Source organism: Fukomys damarensis, unplaced genomic scaffold (assembly GCF_012274545.1).
Source record: "Fukomys damarensis isolate Sample0158 unplaced genomic scaffold, DMR_v1.0_HiC HiC_scaffold_2, whole genome shotgun sequence".
NCBI classification, from domain to species: domain Eukaryota; kingdom Metazoa; phylum Chordata; class Mammalia; order Rodentia; family Bathyergidae; genus Fukomys; species Fukomys damarensis.
In genome coordinates, this window is record NW_022900914.1 from 48,754,800 (window position 1) to 48,767,817 (window position 13,018).

General features: G+C 36.3%; 1 protein-coding gene across 4 annotated transcripts in view; it reads left to right on the top strand.

The window, feature by feature from the left end:
• The window catches only part of Alms1 (ALMS1 centrosome and basal body associated protein), a 133,084-nt gene that overhangs the window by 594 nt on the left and 119,472 nt on the right, over window positions 1-13,018 (top strand). The window lies entirely within an intron of this gene.

A 13,018-nucleotide genomic window follows, 5' to 3' on the forward strand; every position in this document is an offset into this window, starting at 1 on the left:
CTCCGCAGGCGGCCGGCTGGCGGCCCCCAGCCCCTGCTTCTTGAGAAGACATCTGCCGTTTTCACCCCCGGGTGGGTCCCGGGCCTTTTGAACTACAACAGATGTTCAGGGGAACCGGTATTCCCAGAGTGTGTAGTTAAGAAACGCTTTTTTGGAGGAGGGGGTAGGATTGGAAAGCGTGGTTGCCCAGGGGATACCTTGTTGAGAAGATAATTAGCAATTAGTTTAACTGAAGTGCAGAACTCCCTTGAGAAAATACAGTGGCTTATGTACTCTCCAGATCTGTTAATTTTGAAGGCTCTCTGCCAATTGTGCTTCTCTGGACCCTCCTTTGTATCGGTAAGGGAGTTCCCCAGCTCATGGGAGGGATTTAGAATGCAAGAGGTTTGTGATGCAGCTCCAAACAGTCTGGAAAACTAGAAAACACTAAGTACAGAAAGAGCCGATACTATGGTTGGCCTGTGAAGGACATTTTGAAAATAACCATGAGTTTATTGATTGCTTTCAAGAAGCAAGACCTGTGATGGTCAATACAGGAGCCACTGTATGGCTCTTTATGCTTCAGTTAAGAATATGTATTAGCCGGCCGTGGTGGCGCACGCCTGTAATCCCAGCACTGGGGAGGCTGAGGCAGGAGGATCGCTGTGAGTTCGAGACCAGCCTGGGCTACATAGTGAGTTTCAGGTCAGTCTCAACTACATAGTGAGACCCTGTCTCAAAAAACAAAACAAAACAAAGTATTGGTTAGGGGTGTAACTCAAAAACCTGGGTTCCATTCCATCACTGGAAAATAGGACAGAACTGAAAAGAGGAAAGGGGAAAGAAAAAATGAAGGGAAACTAAAGGAGAAAGGCAAGGAAAGGAAAGGAAGAAAATTCAGTGCCTCTTGTATTGTTTTAAACACTTTTCAGGTACCCAATAGCCATGTTTGCTTAGTGGCTATCATATTGGATGAGCAGATGAACAGTTCAGTCATAGACTGGTAATGACTAAAGAGTAGTAGTTGTTTTGCTTAGTAAATATTCCAGATGGTGCTTAATTCATTGAACGTATATTATTAAGTGATCACTGTGTGCCGCACATTGTCCCAGGTGTTAAGGAAACTTTGGTGAACTCAAACATTTTTGGTCCTTGCCTTCCTAGTGTTCATAGATTAGAGACAGTTAAAATTCAGATGGTCTTATAGATAAAAGTAGAACTTCTAAGTGCTAAAATGTTAAGAAAGCATAAATAAGTTAATATGGTCTTGTTAGTGAAGGAAGGGAGCGTACTAGGAAGTTCCAGGGCTGAACTCACTATGTAGTCCAAGCCAGCCTTGGATTCGTGGTGATGCTCCTGTTTCATCCTCCCAAATGCTGGATTACAGGTATGTGCCACCATGCCCGGCAACAGCAACTTTTAACTGAGTCATGAACAGTGCTTGGAAGTCTTTGTTTTCCTGTCAGCCGCCAGCCCTGAACCTAGTGTTCACCATTTCCCCCTTCTGCAAGTTACCATTTGACAGGAGAGAGAACACAGACTTAAATCCTTATCCTTGTCAATATTATGTCATTTTTGTAAAAAAAAAAATACTGGGATTGTTTTTAGGTTTGTTTTTTCTCCTCAGTACTGGGAATAGAACTCAGGGCCTCGCACTTGCCATGCAGGCATGGCATCACTGAGCTAAATCCCCGGTCCTAGGATTGTTTTTCAATGCCTTAGAACAGATAAAGTATATAGAAGTTTTTCTTTCTTGTTTGAAAATGTCATCCATGAAACTACTGTGTCTCTGGATTCCTCTTAGGGTTGTAGTCTTATCTCCATAAACTCTCTTTTATTGAGTTAATTTTGGTAATTTGTTTTTTTTCTTTTTATTGAGTTTATTGGTATAATCTAGGTATACAATACAGTTATATTCATTATTGGGATCCTGTACCTGTACATAATAGGTCTTGATTCTCATTTTTTCCCCTTGTCTCTGCCCGCCCTTCATCCTCTCCTCCCCTCCCCATTTACAAACACTTTATTTCCATTGTTTCAATTTCTCATATTTTTTTCCTCTCCCTTATTACCTTTCCCCCACCCTTCCCACTTTCCCTACACCTTTAGCCCGTTACCTCCTATTTCACATTATTAATTATCTCATTAGGTTCCTGTGTACTATTATAGTTGTTCACACCAGAGAAACTATTCGGTATTTCAGTTAAAGAAATCTCTGTATGAACATTAAAAATAGGGAATCCTAAAATAAAACTAAAAAGGAAAGTAAAAGAGAAAAGGCAATGATGTAAAATTAAAATAATCCTTAATTCTGAAGATGAAAATGGTTCCTTAACATATTTAAATTGCTCCTTGCTCTTGTAGTCTTATCTTATTCTTTTTTTCATTATTTAGCGAATACTTTATTAGTTTCTGTAATCAAACCCACATAGATATGACCTTACATATTTAATACAGTGCGTTACCCCTGTGGTAATTTGTGATTTTCTAGAAATCAGTGAGAAAGAATTTCTAGTTAATTATAATAGAGTACTATACAATATTTATTTTTCAATTTATGTATAATGCTCTCCTTTCTAATTTTATGTAATTATTTTTTTCTTGATTTAATTGGTTGGGGTTTATTTTATTTTCACCCAGGGAAACCACTCTGGGATTTAAGTTTAATTTTGTTGCTTTCCTTTATTTTCTTTACAATGCTAGAGATTGAACCCTTGCACATGCTAGGCAAGTGTTCTACCACTGAATTACATCCTCAGCCCACTTTTCCTTTTTAAAAATAACAATAATATAGTTTTCATCTAATCCAATACCATATGCCCTTAGTATCAGTATCATACCCTAAATCTAGCCACCTCTGAAAAGCCCTACCTGAGTGCATGAGGCTTTTGGGGGACATTAGATACAAGCCAAACACCCATTTGTTAGGTTATTTATCTATAATTTTTGAGTTATAAGAATTCTTTATATATTCTTGATACAATTCTCTTGTCATATGTGATTTGCAAATAATTTTGTGATTTCTTATTCTTAATATGGGATCTTTTGAAATGGTAAAGTTTTTATTTTTGAAGCAGTCCAGTTTAACTGCTTTTGTTTCATTAATGGTACTTTTGATGTCTTTCTAAGAATCTTTTGTTGAATGTGAGGTCACGAAGACTTACTGTGTTTTTTCTCTCTTAAAAAAAAAATTTCTGAACAACTTTATTTCAGTCTCTTTGCACTCTCCTCCAAAATGACTTGGGTTGGTACAGCATATATTAAAGGAAGATAACACTTGATCTTAGCCAAAAGGCTCAGAAGTGATAATAAAAGGAAGATACAAATAGAAGTCCCATACTGGCACTTAGGAAAAACCAGGAATTGTACCTGGGGTTTCCAAACACAACCTGCAACAGCTACTGATGTCCCTTTGTAAGAGCCAAATTTATCTGTTAATACAGTACTGTAAATGCTGACACCTCTTCTGGAACTAATCTATAGATTTTCTAACACCTGCCCCTTGTATGTCCAGAAAAATACCAAAACACAGCCAAAGTGCCTTTGTTTATATCAAAATATCTTTTTTCCCATTCCGTGCTCAGACCTTTCTATACCACTTAAGATTATTATCCTGCAAGACTAGTAATTTTTTATCATTTATACAGTTTAGTATGTGGGAACTGTTTTAATAAATTAAGCACAAAAATGGGAAAAAAAATAAAATAGGACGATAAAAGCTGGGCCATAATTTGGCTTGGAGGAGAACATAGTGGTTAATGAAGACAACCATTGTGGGGGTGTGACCTCCCTTCAGGTGAAGAAGTGCCAACCACTTTGAGCCCAGAATGACACTAGAGTTTCTTACAAACAACCAAAATTTATAGTTGTGACTGTGCCATGGCCACTTTGGGCATTCTAACAGGTGGCACAGCCATAGAGCAGTGCAGGCATGATACTGGTCCATGGACAAGGTTCTGAGCCTACAAGTGAGGGGCAGGTTTCTTTTTAAGGGAGCACCTAGGATGAAGTATGCAGACTAGACTTTCCATGCCACCTTAGCTGGTTAGGGAGGCAAGGTGCAGGTCTGGAGGAAGAGATGGTTGCATCCTTTGTGAGTACTTAAGATTCTCCCTCTCTCTCTCTCTCTTTTTTTTTTTTAACTTTTTGAGACAAGTTCTTGCTCTGTAATTCAGGCTGGCCTTGAACTCACTGTGCAGCCCAGGCTACATAGTGATCTTCTTGCCTCTGCCTCTTGGATCCTGGGCTTACCACCATGCCTGACTAGTACTTCAGATTCTGATGGAATGTCCTAAATGTTCCTTATACTATTTCGGAGAGCATCTATGGTTGCAGTCTAACTGCAATCAAATGTTCATGCTTTCCAACCAGTACTAGCTGCTTTTTGCTTGCTCCTTGATGCCTTTGGTTCAGTTCTTATGTTACTTTGTTGATTTTTTTTTTTTTTTGGTCTAGGTTTCCTGTCTATTTGTGACAGTGGGGTATTGAGCTCCCCTGTAACAGTTGTATTAGTGCTTATTTGATTTTTAATGTCTGTTAATATTTGTTTTATATAGTTGGAAGTGCTGGTATTTGGTGTAGATATATTTATGATTCTTATCTCTTTCTCTTGGCTTGTTCCCTTTACAAGGATGTAGTGACCTTCTTTGTCTCACTTAATCAGTCTTGGCTTTGTGTGCAACTGGAATAGCTACCCCTCCTTTTTTTTTTTCTGGTTTCCTGTTTCATAGAATATTGTTTTCCATCCTTTGACTTTTAGTGTATGAATTTATTTTTGAATTAAATGCTTTTCTTGCATCTAGCATATTGTTGGATCTTGCTTCTTAATACATTCTGCCAGTCTTCTCTTCATCAGTGAATTGAGACCATTTACATGGATAATTATAACTGGTATGTATTGACTTATCCTTGTCATGTTATTTTCCTTTTGTTGGCTCCCTTTTTTACCCTTCTATTTTAATTGCTTGTCTTGCCTGGTGGATTCATTCTGTTGGGATTCATAGTGTTGTAGTCTTCATTATTTCTTTCTAGAATGTCCTTTAGAACATTTTGGAGTGGTCATACATTTCTTCAGTTGTTCTTTGTCATGGAAGTATATTATTTCTCAGTTTTGAAAGATAGTTTTGTGGGGTACACCAATCTGGGTTAGAGTTTTTTTGGGGGGGGCTTGAAATACTTAAAGATTTCCTTGACTTGAGGATTTTTATTGAGAAGTCTGCTGTGATTCTGATGGGCTTTCCTCTATAGGTGATTTGTTTCTTTTCTCAAACAGCTTTTAATATTTTTTTCTTGTGTTGAATTTCTGGAATCTTGACTATTATGTGTCTTGGTGTAGATTTTTTTGGGTCATGAGTAATTGGATTTCTATATGTCTCACTTATCTGTAGGTCAAAATCTTTTCCCTTCTTTGGGAACTTTTCTGCCATTACTTCTGTGAATATGTTTTTTATGTCCTTTGCTCTCTCTCCTACTTTTTCATGCACTTCAATCAATCATGTTGTTTTTCTTGTGTCATCTGTTGGATTGATTTTTGGTGGTCCCTTGTTATTTTTTAAATTTTTGGTACTGGGGATTGAACTCAGGTCCTTGTGCTTGCAAGGCAGGTGGCAGAACCACTGTGCTAATACCCAGCCTGGTCCCTTGTCATTTTTAAGAAATCTTTTTGTGGTCACTAACCACAATCCTGTCTTCTGAACCTGATATTCAGCCCTCACATTTGCTCATTCTGCTGCATATACTTTCAGTGGAATTTTTAATGTCATGGATATCTGTTTGAATCTGTTTCATGGATTCCGTTTCCTATTTTGTGCACTTGTGATTCATTTACCTAAACTTTAAAAAAAAAAATCCATATCTGCTCGAGTCACTAGCCATGTCTTTCATTATGGACGCCATCTATCTAGTTATCTGTGAAACTATTCTGATTTGATTCTTTTCTATAGCCTCATTCATCTGCTTTGCTACTTCTATTGTTACCATGTCAGAGAATGCACACGGATGGGTTTTGAGTTGTTTTACCTCATTGCACCCTGGGTTTGCCTTTGGTGAGCTGGAAATTTCAGGTTGCATCTTTTTTTTTGTGCTGGGAATCGAACTCAGGGCTTCATGCTTGCCAGGCAGGTGCTTTGCTGCTTAGCAATATTGCTGCTCCTCAGGTTGCATCTTGTTTAAGTGTTTTCTAATTTTATTTATTAGCCTAATTCTTAGGTTGATGCTTGTAAGTTGCTTATAGAGCTTTATAGCTAATATTTAGAACCCTTAGGAAATGACAAGTTCTCAGAGTTGTCTTCCAGGTATAGCTGGCTTTTGAGTTTTGTGTCTGTTGCAGGACCCTACCTCTTCAGTTTATTGGGGATGAGGAATGACCCTTAGGCAATCTTGGTTTTGGCACACCAGGAAGAAAAACCAATTAGAACAACTATGTCACTGTGGCTAAAGTAGTACAATCAGCAACAATAGTGTCAGGTACAGCATAGAAAATGACAGATTTTGGTAACTGTTAATTTGCCACCTTTAACCATATGAACTAGATTTATGGTTGTATAACAAAATCTAAAACAAACCAGAAAATTGTATACAGTAAATATGCCCTCAGTATGGTGATTTTACCCTCCAGGGAGAAAAATGTAAAGAAATTAGGGGGGAAAATAGAGAAATAGAAGAAGAGAAAGAGATTATAAGCAAAGGAAGATTACATACACTTTGGGAAATTGGTGAAGAAGATAGGATGGAAAGAGAAGAAATAAAAATGGTAACAAAAGAGAACAATGAAAATAAAAACAAATGATAAAAATAAATGAAGAGAACAAAAAACAATGTTCACATTTATAAAAATAAGAGCAAACAAGAAAAAAAGTAAGCAAAATAAGAAAAAAAAAGAGAAAAAAAAGTCTTCTGCAAGGTGTGTCTTAGACTGTCACTGGTAGACAAATTAAGCAGCGTCCAGATCCATTTTGATTAATTCCAACAAGCCAGCTGTAGATTTACAGCAGGGTAGTGGATAATCCTAGCACACCTACATCTTTAGTTCTGAAGCTCAGATTGGTTTCTGGAGAGTCTGGAACCTATTTTAATCAACCTGCATACATATATGTAATATATATTCAAGATTTCTAGATTATGTGGTAGTTCTATTTTGAAGTTCTTTAGAAATTTCCAAACTCTTCCATAATTGTTATACTAGTCCAGATTCCCATCAACAGGGTACAAGGATTCCCTTTTCTCCATGCCCTCATTCTTATCTCCTATCTTTTCTGGTAATAGTCATCCTGACAGATGTGATGTAATATCTCATTGTGATTTTCATATACTGGTTGGCATCTTTCTGTCTTTTTCATTACTGAGTAGTGAACTTGATAAGCTGTATCCTCACCCAGATTTTATTTTTATTTTGAGATAGGTCTTGCTAAGTTGCTCAGGCCAGCCTCAAAGATAAGATCTTGGTGATCTACATCCTGAGTAGCTTGTATTATAGTAGTTTGCCACTGTATTTGTTACTTATTCATTTAAAAATTGTATTTGTTTTTGTTTTGAGTTGTGTGAGTTCTTTAGGTATTTTGGATATTAATCTACATCAGATATATGGTCAGAGTCAATGCAGTTCTTTTCGAAATTCCAGTGGTGGTATTCAGAAAAATAAAAATAAGTCTAAAATTCATGTGGAACAACAAAATATAATATTTTCCTCCATTTTGTAGTCTCTTTTTAAATTTTATTGATTGTTTTCTTTGCTATGTGGATTTATTTTTTTTTTGGTACCAGGAATCAAACTCCTGACCTTGCTCTTGTGAGACAGGTGGCAGAACCACTGAGCTAAATCCCCAGCCCTATGTGGAAACTTTTAAGTTTGATTTAGTCCCATTTATTTTTACTTTTGTATTCTGAGCTTTTGATGTGATAGCCAAAAACAAATTGCCAAAACCAATATAAAAGAGTTTTCCCCTCTGTTTCCTTTTGATAGTTTTATGGCTTAAGGTCTTACATTTAGGTATTTTGTCCACTTTTGAGTTGATTTCCACACGTGTATGTGTGTTAGTGTTATAAAATAAGGGCTCAATTTCATTATTTTACATATGGAAAATCCTGCATTTTTTGCGTCATTTCTTCTTGGCATGTCCTTGTTGAAAATTAGTTGACTATATATTTGAGCTTATCTCTGGGCTCTCTGGTTCCATTAGTCAATGTATTTTTTTTTTGGTACTGGGGATCAAACTTGGGTCATTGTGCTTTCGAGGCAGGTGCTGGAGTGTATTTGTTTTTTTATGTTAGCACCAAAGTATTTTGATTAGTGTAGTTCTGTAGTATGATTTGAAATCAGGAAGCATGATGCCTCCATCTTTTCCTTCTCAAAATTCCTTTGCTATTTGGGGTATTTTGTTGTTCCATATGAATTTTAGACTTTTTTCTATTTCTCTGAAGAATACCATTGAAATTTTGAAAGGGATTTTGATAGGAATTGCATTGACTCGGTGCTGCTTTGGATGGTATGGACATTTTAATTTTAATAGTAATGAATACTTCCACTCCATGTATATGAAACATTTTTCCATTTATATCTCAGTTTCTTTAATGACAGTTTTCAGGATATAAAGTTCTTTCTTTCTATCTATCTATCTATCTATCTATTTATCTATCTATGTATCTATGTATCTATCTATCTCTCTGGTACCAGGGATTGAACTATCTATCTATCTGGTACCAGGGGTTGAACTTGGGTCCTTGTGCTTGCAAAGCAGGTGGCGGAACCACTGAGCTAAATCCCAGGCACTTAGATATTTACTTTTGATGCTATTATAAATGAGATTTTTATTTTATTTTTTGTTTTGTGACAGTCTTGCTATGTGTAGTACACACTATCCTTGAACTCACCGTGTGGTGTGTATTACCACACCTGACATACATGGACTTAAAAAAAAATCTGTAGGTATTTGGGTGTTTACTGGTGTGCAGAAATATAACTGATTTTTCTATGTTAATTTTGTGTCTTTCAACTTTATTGAATTTTCTCTCTCTCTCTGTAGCTTTTAGGGTGTTCATGTCATCTGTGAATAATTTTACATTTTCCTTTAAATTTGTATGCCTTTTTCCTTTTCTTGCGTGTTTTCTCTAACTAGACCTTTTAATTCCATTATAGATGTGGCATGAACAGGCATCCTTTCCTTATTTGTAAACTTAGAGGAAAAGTATGTGGACTTTTCATTTGTGACCTTTGTTTTGCAATATTTTTCTCCTATTCCTAGTTGTTGACTTTTGTTTTTGTTTTTCTTTTGGAGATGGGGCCTCAGTATACTTCCCTGGCGCTGTGGTGCTCTGTTGTATAGGTAGGCCTCAAATTTCAGATTCTCTTGCCTCATACTTCCAAATAGCTAGGATTGCGGGATTTTTAAAAACAAATCATGATGTTAGAATTTGTAAAAGTGTTAGAGTTTGTAAAATATTTTTTCTGTTTCAGTTGAGATGATCATGTGGGGTTTTTTGTTTTGGTTTGGTTTTGGTTTTTTTCTGGTACTGGAGATTGAACTCAGGTCCTCGCACTTGTGAAGCAATTGTAGCACCACAGAGCTAAATGCCCAGTCCCGATTGTGTGGTTTTGTTATCCCTTTACTTTAGCCTATGTGTGTCCTTAAGTTTCAAAGTGTCTTTTAGTCAGCACATGGTTTGATCCTATTTTTAAAATCCTGTCTTTTAAAAGAAATTTCTTCATTCTTTTATAGTTTTGTTTTCATTTCCTTTCTCTCCACCTTTCTTTGTGTTTAGTTGATTTCTTTTTGTAGTGTTGTTTGAATTCTCTTTTCTTTTCTTTTTTTATTTGTTTTGTCTGTCTGTCTGTTGGTACCAGGGATCAAACTCAGGACCTTGTGCTTGTGAGGCAGGCAGTGGAACCACTGAGCTAAATTCCTGGCCCTTCTTTTCTTTTTTTTTATATTCTGTGGTGGTTGTCTGTGTGGTTACCATGATGGGAATTTTGTAAAACTTCTAGATTAACAGCCTTTAGTTGCATATGAAAACTTTGGTATTTTATAGCTCTGCCTTCACTTTATTTTATTGATATTACAGTTACATTTTTACCCACAAATACAAGTTTATAGTTACTTTTTACACTATTGTCCTTTAAATATTAGAAATAAAATCGGAGTTAAAGAATTGTAGCAGTACTTTTTTTCACATTTGTCTATATATTTACTTTATTTACCGAAGGACTTTATGTTTTCTTGTGGGGTTAGTTGCTATCTAGCACCTGTAGCATTTCTTCTAGGTCAGTGGTGGTGAACTACCTTAGCTTTGGTTTATCTGTGAATATATTTATTTTCTTTTGGTATCAGGGATTGAACTCAGGACCTTGTGCTTGCGAGGCAGGCACGGTGCCACCGAGCTAACTCCCTGGCCCTATCTGTGAATGTCTTAATCCCCCTACACCTCCTTTTGAGACAGCATTTCACTGTAGCCCAGACTGGCCTCACACACACATCCTACTTCCTGGACTGCTTCAGTACTGGGATCATAGACATATGGCATAATACCCTACATTTCTTTCATTTTTAAAGGAAAGTTTTAGTGGTTATAGAATTTTAAGGTGGCAGTCTTCTTTTGGCACTTTAAGTCATTTTATTACCTTCTGGTCTGTAAATACTTCTTGTTGAGAAATCTGCTAATAGTTTTATTGTTGCTCTTTTGGATTGAATTGCTTTATGTTCCTTGTACTAAGTTGTTTTTCTTGCTATTTTCAAAATTGTTTTTGTGTCTTTGACTTTCAACAGTTTATTATATTTCTTTATGTAGATTGTTTGAAATTATCAGTAACATGGAGTGCAATAGCTTGCATTTCTTTCCTCAATTATAGGTTGTATTGGCTGTTTTTCCTTCAGTCGTGTCTTTTTCTCTCTTCTGTTTTGGAATTCATAATACATATATTGGTCTGTTTGATTATGTCTCATGATCTCCTTAAACTCTGCAAACTTTTCTTTGTTCTTTTAAAAGAATTTTTACTCCTCAGACTTGATAATTTCCATCTTCTTTAGCTGAATAATATTCATTGTGTGGATATACCTTCTTTTATTTGTCCATATATCTTTAGTAGGCACCTATGCTGTTGCATATCTTAGCTATTGTGAATGGTGCCATAGTACCATGAGGGTGCAAGTATCTTTTTTGTATGCTTTCATTTCCTCCTTATGTGTACCCAGGTGTGGGATAGGTGGGTCAGATGATTGTTTTAGTTTTAGTGGCTTGAGGAACCTCCATCCTGTTTTGCACAGTTGTCCTAATTTATATTCCTACCAACAGTATATAATATCTCCATATCCTTAATACATTTGTTATTGTTACTTTGATAATAGCCATTCTGACTATCGAAAGATGGGAGTGTCAATGTAGTTTAGATTTGCATTTGCATGATGGCTAAAGACACTGTGTGTGTGTGTGTGTGTGTGTGTGTGTGTGTGTGTGTATCTCGGCAATTTCTGTTTCTTCTTTTGAGGTGTCTGTTGAGGTCATGTACCCATTTTTGATTGGATTACTTATTTTGTTGTTAACTTTTTGTTGTTGTTGTTTTGAGACAGGTTTTCACAATGTAGTTCAGGCTGGGTTTGAACTCACTATGTAGCCCAGGCTTGTCTCAAACTCAGCGATCCTCCTGCCTCAGCCTCTTGAGTGCTGAGATTATAGGCGTGGGCCACCACACCAAGCCTTTGTTAAGTTTTTAAGGTATTCTGGATAAGAATCCTCTGTCAGAGGAATAGCTGGTACATATCTTCTCTCATTCTGTAGGTTATCTCTTCACTCAGTTTATCATTCCCTTTGCTGTATTTATTTATTTATTTTTGTGGTACTAGGGATTGAACTCAGGACTTTGCATGTACAAGGCAGGCATGGCACCACTGAGCTAAATCCCGGCTCTATGTATTCTTTTTTTTTTTTATTCACTGTTTATTGGTATATTTTAGGTATACATTATGATCAGATTCATCACTGGGAATTTGTACCTGCACATGACATATCTTCGTTCTTGTTTTTTTTTTCAGCTTTAATTGAGTTTATTGGTACATTTTGGTTCTTTTTTTTTTTCCCATTCCCTTTCTTTCCTTTCGATCCCCCCTCCCCTCCCTATGTACATAAGCTTTGTTTACATTTTTTTCCTTCCCTTCTTTCCTTTCCTCTGCCCCCTCCCTAGTTCCCCTTCATCTTTGAACATTTTGTTCCTGTTTTACAATATCTAATTTACATTTTTGTTCTCATTTACACTATCAGTTTCTCACATCAGAGAAATAATTTGGTATTTACACATGAATGTCTTATTTATTTCACCTGAGTATGTCCTCAAGGTGCATCCATTTAGCTATAAATGTCTATAGTTTTTATTTATGCCTGAGTAGTACTCTATTCTATAAAAAAAAAAAATCATATCTCCTTTATCTAATCTTCTGTTGATGAGCATTTGGGCTTTTCCCCAGATTTAGCTATTACAAACTGTGCCACTATAAACATGGGTGTGCATATATGGCTGCAATTCTTGCTTCTTTTTTCTGAGTCTTATTCAGGAAAACATTGTGTCAATATTTTTGTGTTTCTCACATGTTGTTTTTTTCTAGTAATTTAAAAGTTACAGGTCTTATATTAAGGTCTTTGATTAATTTTGAGTTTATTTTGTACAGGTAAGAGATAGATATTAATGTCAATACCTAGTTTTCCCAGCACTATTTATTGAGTTCAAAGTGGAGGTTTTTCCTCCATTTTATGTTTGTACCTCCTTTGCCTATCATCAGTCAGGTCTTCTATTCAGTTCATTTGGTCTTTCTCCCTCTTTTTATGCCAAAACTATTTTTGCTTTGTTTATAATATGGCACAGTAATATGTTTTAAAATCCCATGTTGTTATACATCTAGTATTGCACTTTTTGCTCAGAATTGCTTTGTCTGGGTTTTAGGTGCTTCTATAGGTATTTTGGGAGTTTTAAAAATTATTCTGTGGGGGCCGGGAATTTAGCTCAGCGGTTCGGTGGCCTTCCTTGCAAGCGCAAGGACCCGAGTTCAATCCCTGGTAC